Below are 19235 nucleotides of genomic sequence, written 5' to 3' on the forward strand. Positions count from 1 at the left end.
CAACGGGACGAGCTTATAATCATCGCCTATCAACAGACATACATATTAGCATATTCTTGTTGGGCGTACTTTATATTCACGCCTAACTGAAGTTCACATTATATATACGCCTCATCAACCAGGCATGGAATATACATCCTCCTATTAACAAACGTAACTTATACATACGCCTATTAACAAACGAACATTTAAAGTTCGCTCGACCAGATTTGGTTTTGGTCCGGGATCCAGACCAAATATAGTCTGATATTTGATCATAGTCTGGTTTTTAATCTTTAATCTGTTCGACTGCGTGTGGTTTTTGGACCAAAATTTTGGTTTTAGTCGTCCATTGTGGATGCTCTAAGTAATAGAAAATGTCTAGATTACTCTCCATCAAATAAAAATGTAGAAACCAAAAACCTGATTTTTATTTCGCTTCTTCTCATCTTCCTCTCCTCCACCATAGACCTTAATCACTAACAGCGTCCGATCGTTGAACATCACTAATATAATTAAATAAACCAAGATAATTTCAAACCCTCAACAACAACATAAATTGAGATTGACATAAACCCACTTTTTACTTGTTGTTATCGTATTTGAAGTAGGTCGGATTTATTCTAACTAGTGCAAAAATAGGGTTGTTGAGGTAGTTACGGTTGGGAGTTCTTTATTTCCTACTCATAAACTCATCCTCTGAATCCGTTACGGTTAGGAATTAAAGAAATCATATCCGTAAATCTCCAATACATTTGATTTGCATGTGAATTCAAAGTTAGGTTTTCTGGCCGTAATGATTTTGCGGTTTGGTTCGACTTTGATAAAATATAATTGTAAATAATTTTGGAATTCCCTTATTTTTGCAAGTCCAAATATGGTTAGTTTAGGTTGTCCAAACCCAATCGTAAACCCCTGCACATAATGAATAATGGTCCGGCTTGAAATGCCAAAACCCCACCGTGAATGTGTTACGATTGGGTTTTTCCCAATTTTACCCAGTTCGAGCTAAGAGTTTATAGTTTCCCAGTTATAAAACTTTCTTACAATTGGGCATTTGGGAAAAACCCAACTGTCAATACATCTGAAAAGCTAAAAAAATTAAATTGTTTTACATACTTTAACCAATTTTGAGCAATAAAAGGACACTGGAGCTAAGTTAGGAGTATGGCTGACTATTTTCAGCCATTCATTATTCACTTTGTCAGTTTGTTTCTTCATCTCCTTTTTTTTCCTTTTGCTCTCTTCCCTTAAAAAAATTAAATCTATTTTTCTATTTAATAACTATAAATAAAGCACTTAATCTAATCTAATAAAAAAAATTGACGAAAAGGTTAAATGTATTCAAGAAGAAAAGGACAAATAACAACCATCACATGTTACATGTGCCTTTTAATAAGCAACTGCATCCCAGTTAAACAAGACATAATCAATTGGCACCAAGCGAAAACTGTTCTCATTGAAAGGCCATAAAATTACAAGAGATTTTAACTCTAAAATCAATTCGTCACTTTTGTTTGCTCTACCTACAAATATTCCATAGTTTCTTTTTTTCCAATTGACTCAAGTTATCGTATATGGGAGGAGATTCCATACTTTTTTTGTTTTTCTGTTCATAGGATTGTATCTCCAGGCATTCAAATTTCTAGATAAGAAACTGTTGCATTCCCCACGAGATCTTGAAAAATTTGATGAAGTAGAAACAAATGTATCTAGCATATGTGCAATGAAAGAAAATATGATCTTCGTCTTCTTTTTCTAACCCCCCCCCCCCCCCCCCCCCAAATCTGCAGATGTTATCTTGTATTGAGATTATTATGTATTCTAAATTCTTCAAGGTAGGCATAGAATTGTGAACGCTAACATCAGAACATATAGACCTTTGGAGGGGGTGCCTTTCTTCTATTAAAAATTCGAGAACTCCTTTGCATAAGCTTCATAAGTTGGGTTAATCTAATAACTAATACTAGATTAATGTTTTATTTGTAGTTATTACATAGAGAAATAGATTTAGTTTTGGTTTTTTTTTTTAGGGAAGAGAAGTAGAAGGCATAAAAGAATGAAAAATAATTGATTTTGATTTACTCTTCCAAAATGAGTGACTCCACTGACAAATTTGAGGTGGGTGAATCCTTATATGACGGAGAAACAAAATTTTACATACCTCATGATGAAGATCCGAGGATCACTGATCTACTAAAAGGTATAGAGTTTATAACCCAAAGTGATGACGAATCTCAACCAATTGAAGAAATAAACCGACAAAGTGAAGAATTAATGGTTGAATATTGTCAGGTACACCTCTAACTTAGCTTCAATGTTTTTTTATTGGTGAAAGTACGTAAAAAGATTGATACTTTTAGTTTTCAAACATGTTTACGGCCAGCTTTCCCAACCATAAGATAGGTTTACGACTAGGAAACTATGAACTTCCAGCCATAACTGGGTAAAACTAGGGAAAACCCCAATCATAATTTATTTGCAGTTCGTTTTTTGGAACTTCAGACCTGGTCGTAACTCATCATGTGCATGGGCTTATTTACTATTATTTATTGCATCAGCTACGACTAGGTTCAAAAAGGAAAAAAGCCAGCTCTAATATTACTTACGGCCAGTATGAGTGAATCATGTCCCAAACCGTAAATAACCATGTGTACTGGTTTTAGTTTTTACGGATAAATTATGGTTGAAAACTGAACTTACATCTGGGCTCGATGTTCTTTAACCTAGCCCTAAGTTCTATTTTATGTCTTTATTTAGACTAATATTGTGATATTTTGGTTGATAAATCATGCATGTACCTCACCCAATGGATGATCAACCTATAACAAACGATATTCTAACAGTAGATACTAGATACCCATCAATATTTGAACGACTTGGTAGCTAGGTTTGCATTTTAATGAAAAGATACGTCGTTCAATTCTTTGGACCATATCGATAAAAAAAATTATTTTAACTTTGTCTTCTTGTACCATACATACGTTGTAAATTTCCCATAAGAGTGTGTTCATCCCAACATGTGAAGTTTGGGACTCCCATGTTGGCAAGTGATGGCCACGTACGTAATCCCAATTAAAGATGTTGATCCTTTTTGGCAACAACTATGCTTCAATGGACCAATAATCAAACAAGATTTTGGCGCAGTGTTTGCTGATACCTACATTGGAAAAGCACGGGCCGAGTAATATTCTATATTGTATCGGTCGCTAAAGAAAATAGGTTTGAGTAACTTCGTGTTTCCGGTGCCTAGGTATGATGTCAAGGAACACGAAGAGGAAGAGAACAGGTAGGCGTCCTATAAAAGAAAACAGGTCAGTAGGGTGAAATAAAAATGAGGAAATTGTTGGAAAAATCAAAGTAAAGAGATCCTTCCGATTTTAAACGATTGTAAAATTTTTATGAAGCAGATGATGAGAAGGAAGAGGATGTTCACGTTAGAAATGAACGAAGCAAAATTTAAACAGAAGAAGGAGGGCCAAGCCGTCAAGATGTTAAAGTAAAAGGCCTCGATTTTCCCTCTCAAGAAAATTCAACAATCAGAGTTAATATTAAAAAATTAGAAAGAAGAAAAGTTGATATTAGACAATTAACAAGAGGTTAAGTTGATGTTAGAGGAAAAGGTATGACAATTCTCTTAAGAAGCAACGTTGAAGTGAAGAAAAAGGCACGGTGGTTGGAAATCCGCAAATGACTCCATCGTTAGGTGAAAAACAGACGATTCATATTGCAAAAGGATTGACGCGAGCACTCCATAAAGATGAGCAAGGTAATTTTAACGACCATATATGAAAATTACTGGCATTATTTTGCTTATTTTAGTCGCGACAAAATCAAGGCCACCGACGATTTTGATAGCGATGAGAATTGTGTTTCCATGTTTTCGTGGGAAAATTTATACCTTTTTGATTAGTGAAAAAATGTGGTATATAAGAATACACTTATGTAAGAAAAAAGTGCTTGATAAAACTACATGGTCACCCTGATTTTTACAAGCTAATGATGAGATCAGGGAAGAAGGAGAACAAGAGTTCGATTTAAATGAGAAGTTTATTGCATTTGAATGACGTTTAGTATGTAAGACTAGCTTGACAAGCGTTTATTGGATGAACATGACAATAATTGGACAACTAATCGCCAACTCATTCAATTGTGTCGTTAATTATTTCTCACTATTGTATTTAATGTTATATCCGCACCAACTAGAACAACTTTTGTCAAACAATTTTCTAAAAGAAGAATTGTGAAGGGGATCATACACATATGCCATTTTATCGACCTGCAATTGAAAGAAGAAAGCCCATTACCTCTATTAAGAAGATGATCGATACGATGGATTAATCCCCATGCTTGTATATAAGTAGTACTTGATTATTATTATTTTTATGCTTCTTCTCTGCACTATGCCTTGAACCGGTGACTTCACTGTTATGTGGTATCATTTATACCACTGAATACATGGAGGCGTTGGTGATTATTTTTTTTAAAGCATTTATAAGTAGTACTTGTTGTTGATCATATTTGAGATGTATTTATTTATGTAATATTGCTGAATTTTGACAAAAATTTTGTTTTTTCTAATCATTATTTGAGATGTATTTACTTATGTAATAATAATAATGCTTGATTTTTGCAAAAATTAAGTTTTCATATCATATGGATCTGAGATTTTTATTTACGTAATAAATAATACTTGATCTTAATAAAAGTTTTATTTTTTCTATCACAGATCAGAGATATTTATTTACGTAATAATGCTTGATTTTAGCAAAAGTTGTTATCTTTTTTATATTATATTTATTTACATAAAATAAACTTTTTTTAATATATAGTATTTTTCTAATATATTTTATCTGTTTTGCAAACCCGTACTGATTACAGAGATGCAGGATGTGATACGTTGCTACCCCGAAACCAATTCCCCATTAGTATACATAGACTTCTTGTGTGTAGCCATGATCCTTAGAGATGGAAATCTCTTACTCAGGGATGAGCTTTCAAGGCTCCTCCATCCAATACTGTCTATGATAAATCCGCTCCTTCATTACCAACCACCGTATACTTGAGCTAATCTGTACATATACAATCCATAGAGCAAATGCACCTGCAACTCTTCCAGAAAACCACATTGTTCCTTAGCACATTCCATGTTGTGGTCGAATGTCGGTTAATTCTTTTAGAGATGGTGGTAAATATAAGTAATACTTGTTAATATATATTATGCAACATTATGTACGTGAACATGCTCTTAATCATTTCTATTGATATTTTATAATTCTGTAAAATATAAAATAATTTTTTTATATATATTTTACAGATTACAACAAAGCGAAGCCGGTATAAATTGCGGTAAATATTAGATACTATATATAAGTAGTACTTGATTTATTTATTTTTGAAGCAGTTATAAGTAATACTTTTTAATACTGATCATATTTGAGATGTGTTTATTTATGTAATATTGCTGGATTTTAGCAATAATTTTGTTTTTTTGAATCGTTATTTGAGATGTATTTACTTATGTAATAATAATAATGCTTGATTTTTACAACAGTTCGAGTTTTTTCGTGTCATATGGATTTGAGTTTTTTATTTACGTAATAAATGATCTTAGTAAAAGTTTTAATTTTTTTATATATAGTATGATCCTCAGAGATTATGCACGTGAACATGCTCATCATCATTTCTATTGGACTAAAAGAATAATATGACCCGCAAAAGATGACAAACTTTTTTTTTCTTCAGAATTCCAAATTAAGGTTTGTTAGAGCATAGCTCGGTTGAACCCACCAAACGTTGGTATGCCAAGTTTGGTTGTCATATTTTAGTGAATCAAAACTCATCTAAGAGTCGCTTGATTATGTACTAGAGATAACTTTGTATAGGTTGGACTAGAAAGTCTAGGATTATGAGACATACAAGTATTACTCGAAGACCTGAAGAATGTGAAGAAGTAACAAGCTACAACGACGACATCATCCTTCCTCTTGAGGTTGATTATATTGACTTGAACTGTTTCATTACTAATGTATCTTTCAAGTCGTGTTATATTGAAAACATAAATGCGAACCTGTGGATGATTATACTTTAGTAGTGAGACATGATCACATGATCATAGTGTTAAGGAATTAGAATATGAAGTATAACGCTTATCTTTTGAACTTCGTATATATGACATCGACATAATCGTATGAATGCTATTGTGATTATGTGTATGGGTAAAGGTGAAGATTTCATCCTATGAAACAATGTTTACATTTGTTTAAAGGAAGTACATTCATGAACCTTTTTTATGAATCGAAAGGGAAATCGCTAGGCTTATTGGTATTGTTATTAATTGCATATCTTTGTACCAATATGTGTGAGATAGTAGAACCGATCGTAACTTGTTATGTATCTTGGTATAACTAATCACAATGCCTGACTTACGATTTGGTATGATTGCTTTTATTAATTAGTGTAACCAGTCCTAAGTAATCACCTGAGATGGTATGATCGATATTTGTAATTGGTGTGACCGATCCTAGTAATTGATGTGACCAATCACAAAAGTATTGTGTAATCGATCCTTGTAATTGGTGTAACCGGTCTGAGTAATTGGTGTAACCGATCCTGGTAATTGGTGTAACCAATCCTAGTGACTTGTGTAACCGATCACAATCAATACCATGAGTATATGGTAACCGGTCCTGGTAATTGACATAACCGATCCAGGTAACTAACGTAACCGGTCCTAGTAACTTCTGTGTTCGATCACAAGTAATCCATATTAAGGTATAACCGATCCTAGTGATTGGTACAACCTATTGAACCCATGATTGTTATTTGATATTCGAACAATCACATAGTTGTCTTGGAATACAGACGAACAAATTCTAATCTTGTTTGGAAGTGTGGTATAATCGATTCCAAGATTGTAAATATGAAAGAGGATTTACAAAGAAAAGATGTCAACATACTTTGAACACGAACAATAACTCTTATCTTTTATTGTTCAAAGTTATTCCTTAATTACTCAAGGAGATCCCGGTCCGAAATAAATTAAGTATCTTTTAATTAAGGTTGCTAGTTTTATATGCTTTAATTATCAACAATTAAATGCATATCTCTATAAAATAAAAATTGGTAATGTGCATTTACTAATTGGAGATTTTCAGTTGAGAGATTCCGGAAAATTTTGGACAAAGCATTTCCAGGAATTATGAAATCCGATATGGGCATTTATTGCATATCTTGAGAATATTCAGTTTTGGAAATTCCTTGGTGTCCAAACATCCTTGGTTTATAAATACATAAGTTTGCGTTTCTAACAAACTATCCTAAGAGACAGGAAAACTTCATCTTTCTTGTTAATTCTGGTGGAGCCGTTTATCCGGAGAGGAAAGTACCCTAATTAGGTGAAATCTCTTACGACTGCTCGTTTATAGACTTCTGTGGGATCAAGTAGCTCTACGAGTATCGTTGGTGGGAAACTAGATAATTGCAGTTTATTAGTTTTCGATTGATTTGATTGAATAATGGTTGTTGAACTTTGATGTCACCTGGTTTGTTTATTTTTGAGAATCTTCTCTTCTGATATAAGATTCACTCAAACTAGATCAAACTGTCGACGGTATCTTTAGAACTGTTTGTAGATCTAAAGACATCTTTTGATAATCCATTGTTAACAGACTCCGTTCTGTGTGTGATTGATCACAAGAGATTCAAGTGGTGTTGTGCAGGTTTAATTGAAGATTAAAGAAGATTTGAAGACAAAAAAAGATTTCTTATTGGTTTCTCATATCTTTGTGTAGCACAAACCTTGATCGGCTGGGATCCAACTAGAATCAGATTTATTCGATTAATTAGTTTCGTGAGATCGACATCACTTTATGGTTCCTTGATTGGGTTCTATACTGATTGATTGCAAATCTGAACTCTGTTACTTCGGTAGTTGTTGGATAGATTGATCTAACCAGGCAAATGAGTTTATTAGTTTAAACGAAAGAGCCTTTACATATGACTTGAGATATGTTTTACTGGAAAGAATCAATAGAGTTGTTACCAAACAGATTTTTTGTTCCTTTACTATTTGGAATACGATCCAACGGAATTGTTCCAATGCGTGCACTTATTGAATGTCAGAAGCGCAGGGATACTGAAGAAACTGAGTGAACTATATTTAGTTGCTTGGTCTCAATTATACGAAGTTTTGGTTTAAATTTTGTATAACGGATTAATTCTGAGAGTATTCAATTCTTGACTTGGTCCCGGGGTTTTTCTACATTTGCGGTTTCCTCGTTAACAAAATCTTGTTGTGTCATTTACTTTTCCTTTCCGCAATTATAATTGTTGTTATTATAATTTAAAGTAAGTTAACTCCAGTTTACTTGACAGTGATCCTATAGAGTTTGGTTAAGTCCGAACCTATTATCAAGTAATCACACTTTGATTGTTGTATTATCTCGATCTCGTATCCGTAGACGATCACACAAAGTGTGAATATCGATTTGTCATATTGTCTCGACTTTGTCCATGGACAATCACTTTCGGTAAGAGGACTTATAGGTGGATAATTTAAAGATTATGGTGTATTTGAGTACCCTCGTCTTTTAAAGGTTCAATATCTTTTTTCTTTTGCATTTGTCGCGAGTTAAAATAATTTCTCCAACGAGGCCCACCTATTTCACTGTAAGCTTTCACTGAAGTTGAGCTAGCGATATGGGTATATTACGTTTGCCATGTGATATCTCATGTTGTTGTTATTGTCGTTGACGATGAAATTTGCATTAGAAGTGACTAGAACACATGAAAGTGCTGGGATTAGGTTTTCCAGTTGGTAGAGTTCTCCTTTATATAGTCTTTCATATCAGGGATGCTTTCAATCAAAGCTAAGATAGATTAATAACAAAGCATTCAATAATTCACTGTTAGATAAAATCCCGATTTAAGATTCAAGCTAAGTCTGCTTAGAAATTAAGCACTTAATCTCCACCGTTAGATGGTCTTAGCTTGTTACACACAATATACCTATATTTAGATATGGGTAACCGTACCTAAACGTGTATATTGAGTTGACTCAATAACAGTTAATCGAATTTAGCCATATGAACACTTTTGTCTTAGTCGTATTCATCTAACACTCCTAAATCAAATATGATGATTAATCAATCATGATAGATAATCAAATGAATTTAATTGTGTTTCATATAGAGTTGTTCAAGTGCTCACTATCTCATTGAAATATATATGAACAAATCAAAACAAAATCGGATTGATTTATAATCGTACAAAGTGCTTATACAAGAATCAATTCATGAACATTAAGCCAGGGTTTGCAAATATATGCAGTCCTTAAATCATAAATATTTTAGATCATGAGTATAAAAATCGATTTTAGAAACCACTGTGTTCGCAAACCAGGTTCGCGAACAACAGCTCCGGACCTTGGTCTAAACAAGCCGTTCACAAACTGGGTGCGCGAACAACTGTTCCGGACCCAACTCAGGTAAAACCGTTCGCATACTAGGTATGAAAACAAGGTTCCCGGACCTGAATTATCACAATACAGTTTGCATACTGCGTATGCATACCGTGTGGTATCCAGACATATGTAATTGTTCTAAACTCTCATTTAAATCATTGAAAAATCCTTAGAAGACGACAATGGATGTCTCACACATACAATTTACTTATAAGTAATTTTCAAGTGATCGAATGATCAATACGAAACTTCCCAAGCTAACACCAAATGACTGTCTCACATAATTCATGTAAGATGTTCAAGGCAATTTTCACATGATCATCTTTTGACTTAATATTTAGTTTCCAACAAATAAATTGTCTCCAACTAAACTTGTCAAGAATATGATGAACATAGATAAAGCAAAAAGCTTTCAACACATATTTAGAAATAAATACGCAAGATAAACTCGGCTCGAAATATCAAATGTGTATAATGTAAAAGTCTATATAGCTATACGACTTAGTCTTATTAGAAGATAAAATAGAATAGACTTTTGAGTGATAAATAAGTTTTAGTCTCCACTTACCTTTTGTTGATGAAGTTCCTCCAAGATCCTTAGTAGATCTTCTTCTTCAATTGGTGAACGTCGTGAAGTCTAAAGCTCAATTGGACATTATATCCTAATCCGAGACATATATATAAGTAGACTAGAAATCGAGTATATAGTTTTGATCAACTAAACTTGACAAACAAGCTTGAGATAACAACTTTTGCGAGTTCGACCGAGCAGTTCTCTAACAATCTCCCCCTTTTTCAATTTTAGTGACAAAACCATCAAATACATATAGATTACAAAATAAATAAACTTTGTACCTTCTCATCCATCATGCTTGATTTCCTTGGTTCTTCAACATTCCTTGAATTCTTCGCTACTCCAAGTACTCCAACGATTCTAAACGTCTTCAACTCAACATCATTGTTGTTGAAAATCCGTAGCCACAACAATAAGATGTTGTCAATCATTGTTATACAATGTCATAGTATTATTATATAGAATCAAAGTCCAATTGCATCACAACTTTGAAATAATACTATGGTGATATGTATCAGCCCCCCTTAGTCAATACTTCCATCTCACAATGAAAACCACTTCATCTTACATAATGATCCGTAAACCATATGTATGTAGTGTGAACTACCAAATAATTCTCCCTCTTTCTATCAATATAAATTGGCAAAGGTACGAAAACTACGGGATCATAATAAAATTCTCAAAGAGATAATTCATGACTAAAAGAGAACATATAAACTTTGTTTCGATGATTTAACATAGTCGAAACTCAATGTATTCATCAAGGAGTTTATAAAGATACAAGATAACTCATACAATATTCCACAGCCGCAGTCCCTACAATGATATGGCAATTAAGCACAAGTTCATTTAAGAACTTTCCCCCATTTGATGTCATTCCAAAGAGAACAATATGAGCGACCTTACTTTTATGAGAAAAGAAGGATTTCTTTGGACACGATTTGTTAATGTCCAAAACATTAACGATTAAATTAATCACAAGAGAACCTTTATAATTAATTTAACCAGAAATCACTCAACATAAGAAAACTTACGGAGCCATACAATATTTTCACATAGAATTGGATCAGGGAAAGATCAATACTGCGGAATCTTCAGAAGTTCATTTTATCTTTTATCAATATTTGCATAAAGACATAATAAACTTAACTTTTGAGAATATATGAGATAAGCACAGTTCACGGGCGTAAACACATATATATATCATAAAAACTTTTGCAATATATAAAACCAATAAAGATTAAATACTACAAAATCATCTTCCAAATAACTTAGAATTTTAAAAAATAAATCTAAAAACATTGCAAGATGAAAATCGTTAGCAATAGCTAAGCGTAATCACAATAATTGCTATTCCAAACCCTAGTTATCCTTCTTAAACATAAGAATAAATTCTCATAAGAAGTTTCTTAGACATAAATAAAATCAAACTTCTTTGGTAACTTCATACCTTTCTATAACTCCATCATAAAAAGTATCATTGATATCCTTTATTTTCTTGACCTTGGAAACTCCATGTTTGTGAGTTAGAACATTCACCTTCCGATTAAGAATGCCAGCAAGTTGCCTGGCCTTGATGCAATCAGAGATAAGCTTCTTCTGTTTCCGTATCAATACTTTTTTTCCAAGGATTTTGGTCTGTCCATCAATTAATTGATTTATTTGCAGTTGAAGATTAGTAAATTCGACCTTTGAGTCATTGATAATGAATTAAATCCTTGACAGATCCAGCAATCCATGAGTTACACTCTTTTCTTCCAATCATCTTTTTCAAAACAAGTTCTTGAACCGAGCTGTATCATTTGATGTCTTCTTCCATATCAAGTTCCACAACTTCCTGTGATCTTGAAGAGTTCTCCATAAATTTTATTTAATAATAGGGATGAAAACCAATATATATATATATATATATATATATATATATATATATATATATATTCGTGAACAAGAGAAGACAGGAATCCCTTGTTGTAGAAACCCTATAAAACTCTTAAAAAAAAGAGTTCACGGATGCTTGTGGACCGGTTACGGAAAGTTAATGGGTCAACACGGATCCAAAATAAGGAAATACACTGTATTATTATTATTATTTTTAATCTCATAGATTTCATAGCTCGATAATTGAAAGATTCACTTTAAATTAGAGCACATGAAATAAAATACATCAGTTACTATGAGTCAAGATATGACTCAACATTCACACGATGAAGCAAAAAAAACAAAGTAAAAACACCAGATCATAAAGTATCATACAATGAACTTGAGTATCCCATAAATATCATCCTTGCAACTCTCAAGTTAGAGACAAGTATGAATTTACCTAGAACTAGGTAACAGAGTGAGATGTAATCCACTATGAAAATTGAGGGAAGAGTTGTAAATGCCTCCTTAGTGTTTCTGTCGTGTATTCTTTACCTTTCTTCAGTTATATCTTATTCCATTAGAATTGGACATTGACATTTTTGAACTTCCACCAGAAGAATTTTTTTGAGGATTAAGTCTAGGACCTCTTGAGATCCGTTCCAAAGAATAAAGATTACAAGAATCCCATTTCCTTGACTTAGACCTGCCAAACTTATTTTCATAACCATTGGGAACGTGTACATGAGTGGTGAAAGAAGTTGCACCATTATGAAGAGCACGGTTCCAGTAAGGATTTCTAGAGGAATTACCTTGGAAACCCTTTTTTATGAGATTTATGGTTCTATGCAGGAATGTTATTCATTGTAGATGTGATTAGACTATTTACTCTGTCAACTGTAAAAAGAGGCAAATTTTGAAGATCAGAAATCGGTTTCTTTCTAGCAAAACAATATAGAACATTATGATTCCTTTTCCCGAAGAATGAACAGGATCGTGGATAAGAAACTTTTGATGAAGTCCCCTTTTGACTCATAGCCTTTTCAGACATCTACAAGTTACGCAAACATTCCTTAGCGGATAATTCCTTAGGAGTAATTTTCTCTATGCCTAGTAATACCATACGAGTATTAGGAACATGCACAGAAGAAGATATACTCACTAAAACAAAGTTTTCTTTTTCCTAGGAGTTACACTGTTCCTGGGCTAGTAAAAGAGATGCAATAAGTTTTTCTTTTTTCAACACGATAACGGTTCAATTCTGGTGAATGAGACTTGATTAAACGTTCTTTTGTAGTTGAGTCTTCTCTAAAAGTATCTTCAAGCATACTAATCTTTTCACGCTGTAGAGTAGTTTCTTGAACGAGGTTTTTGATATTGTTAGAAAAAGACTCAGTGACACCATATAGTTCCCATTCTCTATTAAGGCTTCTCAAATTCATCAGTGAGCTGAGCATATTTATGTTCAAGAGATCTAACTTTAGAAGCTTGAACATCAATGATCTCAGCAGCCTTTTTAAAGGTTCTGGTGAGTTTCATCTTAGATTCTGACATAATGTCATCTGTCATTTCAGAGGGAATGTTATCAGAATCTGATAGCATAAGTTTTCTACCTCGGGATTCAAAAGAATATGATAATGAGTTATCCTTTGAGGTAATCCTAAGACATTTGACATAATCAAAAACTTTGGAAGACATTACAATGTATATTTGTTTGAGATAAACTTCTGTCCACATAAATTAGACTGCTACAAACACATAATTGTCTTAGCGTGTTTGCCTGCTCTGATACCAATTGAAAAAGTGGGGGGTACAACAACCACACCCAGTAATTCGTTCGACAATCTGTAAAGATCAAACTCCAATATAATTCCGAGAGAACCTACTTAAAAGAGAGCTCAATCAAGAAAGATATCAAAGAGCTTTATCTTTATTTCTCAATACAAATAGCAAATCAAACAGATATAAATCTATGAGCCTGATTGATATGAGAAATAACTAGGACGATGCCAAAGACCAACACCCAAGTGTCAAACATGAGTATGAAAAATCATACATAACCGATTTTAGAACTCAAACACTGTGTTCGCGAACCAGGTACGCGAATAACAGCTCCGGACGTTGGTCTAAACAAGCCGTTTGCAAACTGGGTCCGCGAACAACTGTTTCGGACCCAACTCAGGTAAAACCGTTCGCATATTAGGTACGCAAACAAGGTTCCCAGACCTTTTCAGGTAAAACCGTTCGCATACTAGGTACGCAAACAAGGTTCCCGGACATGATTTATCACAATACAGTTCGCATACTGGGTATGCATACTGCCGTGTTGTATCCATACACAGGTAATTGTTTTAAACTCTCATTTCAATCATTGAAACATCCTTAGAAGACGACAATGACTGTCTCACATATACCATTATCTTATAAGCAATTTTCAAGTGATCGAATGATCAATGCGAAACTTTCCAAGCTAACATCAAATGACTGTCTCACACAAATCATGTAAGATGTTCAAGGCAATTTTCACATGATCATCTTTTGACTTAATATTTAGTTTCCAACAAATAAATTGTCTCCAACTAAACTTGTCAAGAATATGATGAAGATAGCTAAAGCAAAAAGCTTCCAACACATATTTTGAGAAATAAATACGTGAGATAAGCTCGGCTCATAATATTAAATATGCATGTAGAATGTAAAAGTCTATATAGTTATACGACTTAGTCTAATAAGAAGATATTAGATAATAGACTTCTGAGTGATAGATAAGTTTTAGTCTCCACATACCTTTTGTTGATGAAGTTTCTCCAAGCTCCTCAATAGATCTTCTTCTTCAATTGGTGAACGCCGTGAAGTCTAAAGCTCAACTACACCTTCTTTCCTAATCCGAGACATAGCTATAAGTAGACTAGAAATCAAGTTTATAGTTTTGATCAACTAAACTTGACAAACAAGCTTGAGATAGCAACGCTTGTGAGTTTGACCGAGCAGCGCTCTAACACTTAATTAGCTAGAGTATGGGCAACGATGTCCCCATCTCTTTTGTTATCAACAAATTTTACTTCAGTCATTTTCCTTTCCTTGGCTCTAGTTTGAAAGATTAACTCACGTAATCTCGAAGGGATATAAGCTTTTTCCTCAATCAGTATCTTGGCTACCTACCCAGCATCACTTTCAATTATAACTCGTTGCATCCGTTAATAATACCAAAGTCAGTCGCCAACATAACATCCTGGTTTCAGCTTCAATGTGACTCAACACCTCGAAAAAAATTGGTTCCAGACCCTTTAAACTTAATTTCATAGACTTTAACCACAACTGCCCAACCTGCCTTAAAGTTATCAAACGCAACATCCATGTTCAACTTGATCCAATTGACTTCAGGTGGTTGCCATTTAGTTGCACTTTTTGTAGCTTGAATACAATGGGTCTGAACTTCATCCTCTGGTAGCACTAGAATGGAATAATTAAACCAGAACACAACTTCCTTGATGATGCTTTTAATTGAATGACTCTTGGAGTTGAATACTTTGTCATTTCAATTTTTACACAAAACCGACATCAAATAACTACCCATTTTAAAGACTTCATGATTCCCTTTATCAGCAAGCCATCCAACAATAATTTGGTTCCAACTCATACCATAATAGTTTTCTGTTCTGCAACCAAGAGGGGAGCCAAGAAAAGCGGTTGCAGCTACTGGGCAATGGAAAAAGATGTGCTCAAGATCTTCAATAACTGCACTGCATAGTCTGAATTCTTAGTTTAAGCCTGTGATGTGTTCCCATAGGTTCTTGAACATGGCTAGACCCTAGTGAATAGCTATCCATATAAACATGAGTAGCTTTTATATTCCAAAATATTTTTCAACGAAAAATACCATTATAAGCATTAGAGGAGCTAGGTTTTTTATCTTTGAGGATTTATATGAAAAATTTACAGGAAAACGTACCATTTGGGTGAGGTTTCCATATTAGGCTTAAACCAAGTGATATTTGGGCTCGTCTATGAAGTTTCCACTACATAGCAAAGTAGCATGCTTGTTTTACGTGTGAATCGTTAGCCGTCTGTCCATTGTGACGATGTTATTAGTGTATTGAAGAACATTGAAACATTCACGAGCAATTGTCGGAGAGTAGTTACTAGTAGTGTGTAAAGAAGCTGATTCCATTTCGGGTTCTTAATTTGGCCACAATTGGAACATCCAGATCCTGGTACCCAGACATGTGCACCCTTAAATAAGTAGCTGGTACACTTTAGGTATCAGTGGTCCTCAACCTAGCCGTTTAAGCTTTCAATTTGAGTCCCAAAATGTAGATATTAGTCATTCATTTTGAATCTTAATTAATTTTGACGGCAATGTTCAAGTCATATTAGTGTTCAAAAATCAAGCATCTGTCTTGAGTTTTATGTCACCATAAAGCCGAAGAAGATAATGAGATGATCACTATGGACTTATTATGGGACCAATAATTTCATCTTTTAAACTCAAAAAGCAAAATCTAAATGCACTTACAAGAACCTCGTGAGCTTTATGCCCCATCACATATAATGATGGCCCCAATCAATACACATCCTTTAACATCCTCCTCCTTCATTACACTCTTTTCCGGTCCAACTATCCACTTATTACTACTTTTGAATGAATCCACTGTTTCCATATTGCCATAGCAAACGCTATCGCTACCGATCACCCACCGGAAAATGAAATATCACCGTTAAGGAGTAAAAAGCTGAAACTTAATTGCTAACCACGTAAAGTTTGCTTAAATGCATGCTTGCTGGTCCAACAGACAAAGGTGACGAGACCTGTAAAGAGAAGAACAAAGACAATGACGCCGTTCTATTGACCGGGACCAACCCCGACGTTGACGGCTGTAAGACGAGCAACTCAGCGTAGAAACAGCCGGTTATGTTTTTGCTTGCAAAAAGCAGCATAAACACACTTTTCCTCTCTTTGGAGTAAATATTTTAATCATTTTTACCCTTGTCTACTTAAACGACGACACGTGTTCCGATTTGATCATAATACCCGTATAAAAAGTTCTGAAAAAAGATGGGGATGATTTATTAAAAGTACGAAAATATCCTCTGGGATTTGATTTAGGTTGTCGATGGAAAACCATTACGGTTGAGATGTTGACAGAAAATTAAAAGGCGTGTAGAGATAGTGGTAGGGGTAAAATAGAGAAGCTCCGGCAAAAATGGTATCGGGAAGGTAAATTTTAGTAATTTTCTCCAGAATCAACGCTGCTTGCTGCATGTCATGATGGATATAGAAGCTACTAAACATCTATTGGTCTATTCATATTTACTGTGGTAGTTCTTAATATCCGTATAAAGATGGAAAAACTGTTCAATTCCATTTTTAGCTTGACTAGTTTTCGTTTGAATGTTGTTTTTCCGATCCAATATATGTTGCTTGTATAGTTAGGCAAAATGATTTTGATGTTCCACCTTAAAATCCAATTATGAATCATTAATTATTGTACAGTATATCATAAGCTCATCATTTCATGATTTATAAACTTTTAACCGAAGTGTGTGTATATGGGACCAAATCATCATTTTATTCAATCAGCCGGTGGCCGGGACTGGGAGCTAGCTCACATGACTCACACCTTTTAGCTGCAGCACACGGTTTTGATGATGCTTCTCAAATGAAACTCATGTGACACAGATTATGTAAATGATTACTTGGGCAAAGTGGATTAATTAGTTCTTTTTTTTCCGGTTTGTATTATTAGACAAGTACTGTCCATGCATGAAACTTTCCTGAAGTGCAATTCTTACAGCTTGCCAAATTTGATGATACTTGATCTTGTGTTGCTGAGAGAAAGCTGTCCGAATGGAAAGACCTTGTTTGCATGTAACTTGATCTCATCAGTTCATCATACAAAAACAGATAAGGTAAAAGATATGTTTATGAACCCAAGAAGAAACAAGAAGCTTGCAACTGAAAGCGGCATAACATAACACGAACCCTATAAATAAAAATGATTAAAAAAAGTAAAAAATGTTTACAAAAATCTAATGACATAAAAGAAAGAAAATTAAGCAGACACCATATTGATGAAGCAACAGTGGAGTGGTAGCAGGGAGCTAACCACGCTTTTATGCCACTCTCTCTTTCCATAGACTGTGTCTCTCTATGTACCTTGTCTATCTTTCTTTCAGTATAGGGTTCACAGCTCAGTCCACTGTACTGTCCTTTCCTGCTCAACAACATTTCTCTCTCTCTCTCACTAACTTTATTCTTTGGGATAATAGTATCTTACCTAGACCAACTGTGTGTACTGAAAATCTCCATCATCATCACACCTCAGTTTGAATCTCTAGGATTTTCCTTTTTAGAGTTGTGGTGGGGATTATTGAGATCAATAAAAGTTAAGAAAATGAAATTGTACGGTTAAGTAACAACCTCCACTATAAGAAAAAACAAAATATATCTATCTACTTGTATTTTGGTTCACTTAAACTTGATGTGGGTAAATAAAACCTGCAATGAGGAAGGCAGATGATGAGAGATGACTGTCTGTCCCTGCAGTTGAATGGAAATTGAGTTAAGTTAACCCACATTAAGTATCATATTTCAAAGGGGAGATTGGTCAAAGGCAAAAAAAACAAATTGAGTTCCAGAAAATGTTTCAGTTCTTTCCTCCTTGGGGAGCAAGTAGTTCTAGGACATTTTGTTCATTCTGCCTTTGAAGACAAGATTTGTTTGCTGCTAAATGCTAATCATAAATTTTTCAAATTTTAAGCCTTGGCAAATGGTATACATTTTCAAGGAGAACTAGCAAGAAAATGGTCACATAGTGAGTTTGCTTTCTACATTTGGGATCAAAAGATATCCACTTTGCTTTGAAAATAACAACAATTTATTTTACTCATTATTGAAATTATAAACACCTAATGTAACACAAATGTCCATTTAAGATGGTAAAGAAGTGTAATTATCCTCAAAAAGCACTTATTTATACTTTATCCAAGCCCAATCCCGAATTAGTTAGATTTTTGCCACTTTACCCAAATAAAATAAAATGGACACAAACCACTACTTTAAACAACAAACAGATTAAGACTTCACTAGATGGTATCTTAATCTTGATTTTGCCTACTTAAAGCATCTACATACTTATAGATTTCTACCTACCTAACCGAATTTTCTTTCTTTCTTTGTTCAAAAGACCCATAGCTATCAAATTTCTCAGTAAAAAGTACGGCTGACGGCTCCGTTTAGTCTCTTCTTTGTTCTTCAACTTTTCTATCTAACGTCTCTTCACCGCCGTTTACTCCCTCGTCTTCTTCTTCTTATCTCTCATCCTCCTTGTCTTCATCTCTCTCTTATTTACACTACAA

This window comes from Papaver somniferum, chromosome 4 (assembly GCF_003573695.1).
Source record: "Papaver somniferum cultivar HN1 chromosome 4, ASM357369v1, whole genome shotgun sequence".
Taxonomy (NCBI): domain Eukaryota; kingdom Viridiplantae; phylum Streptophyta; class Magnoliopsida; order Ranunculales; family Papaveraceae; genus Papaver; species Papaver somniferum.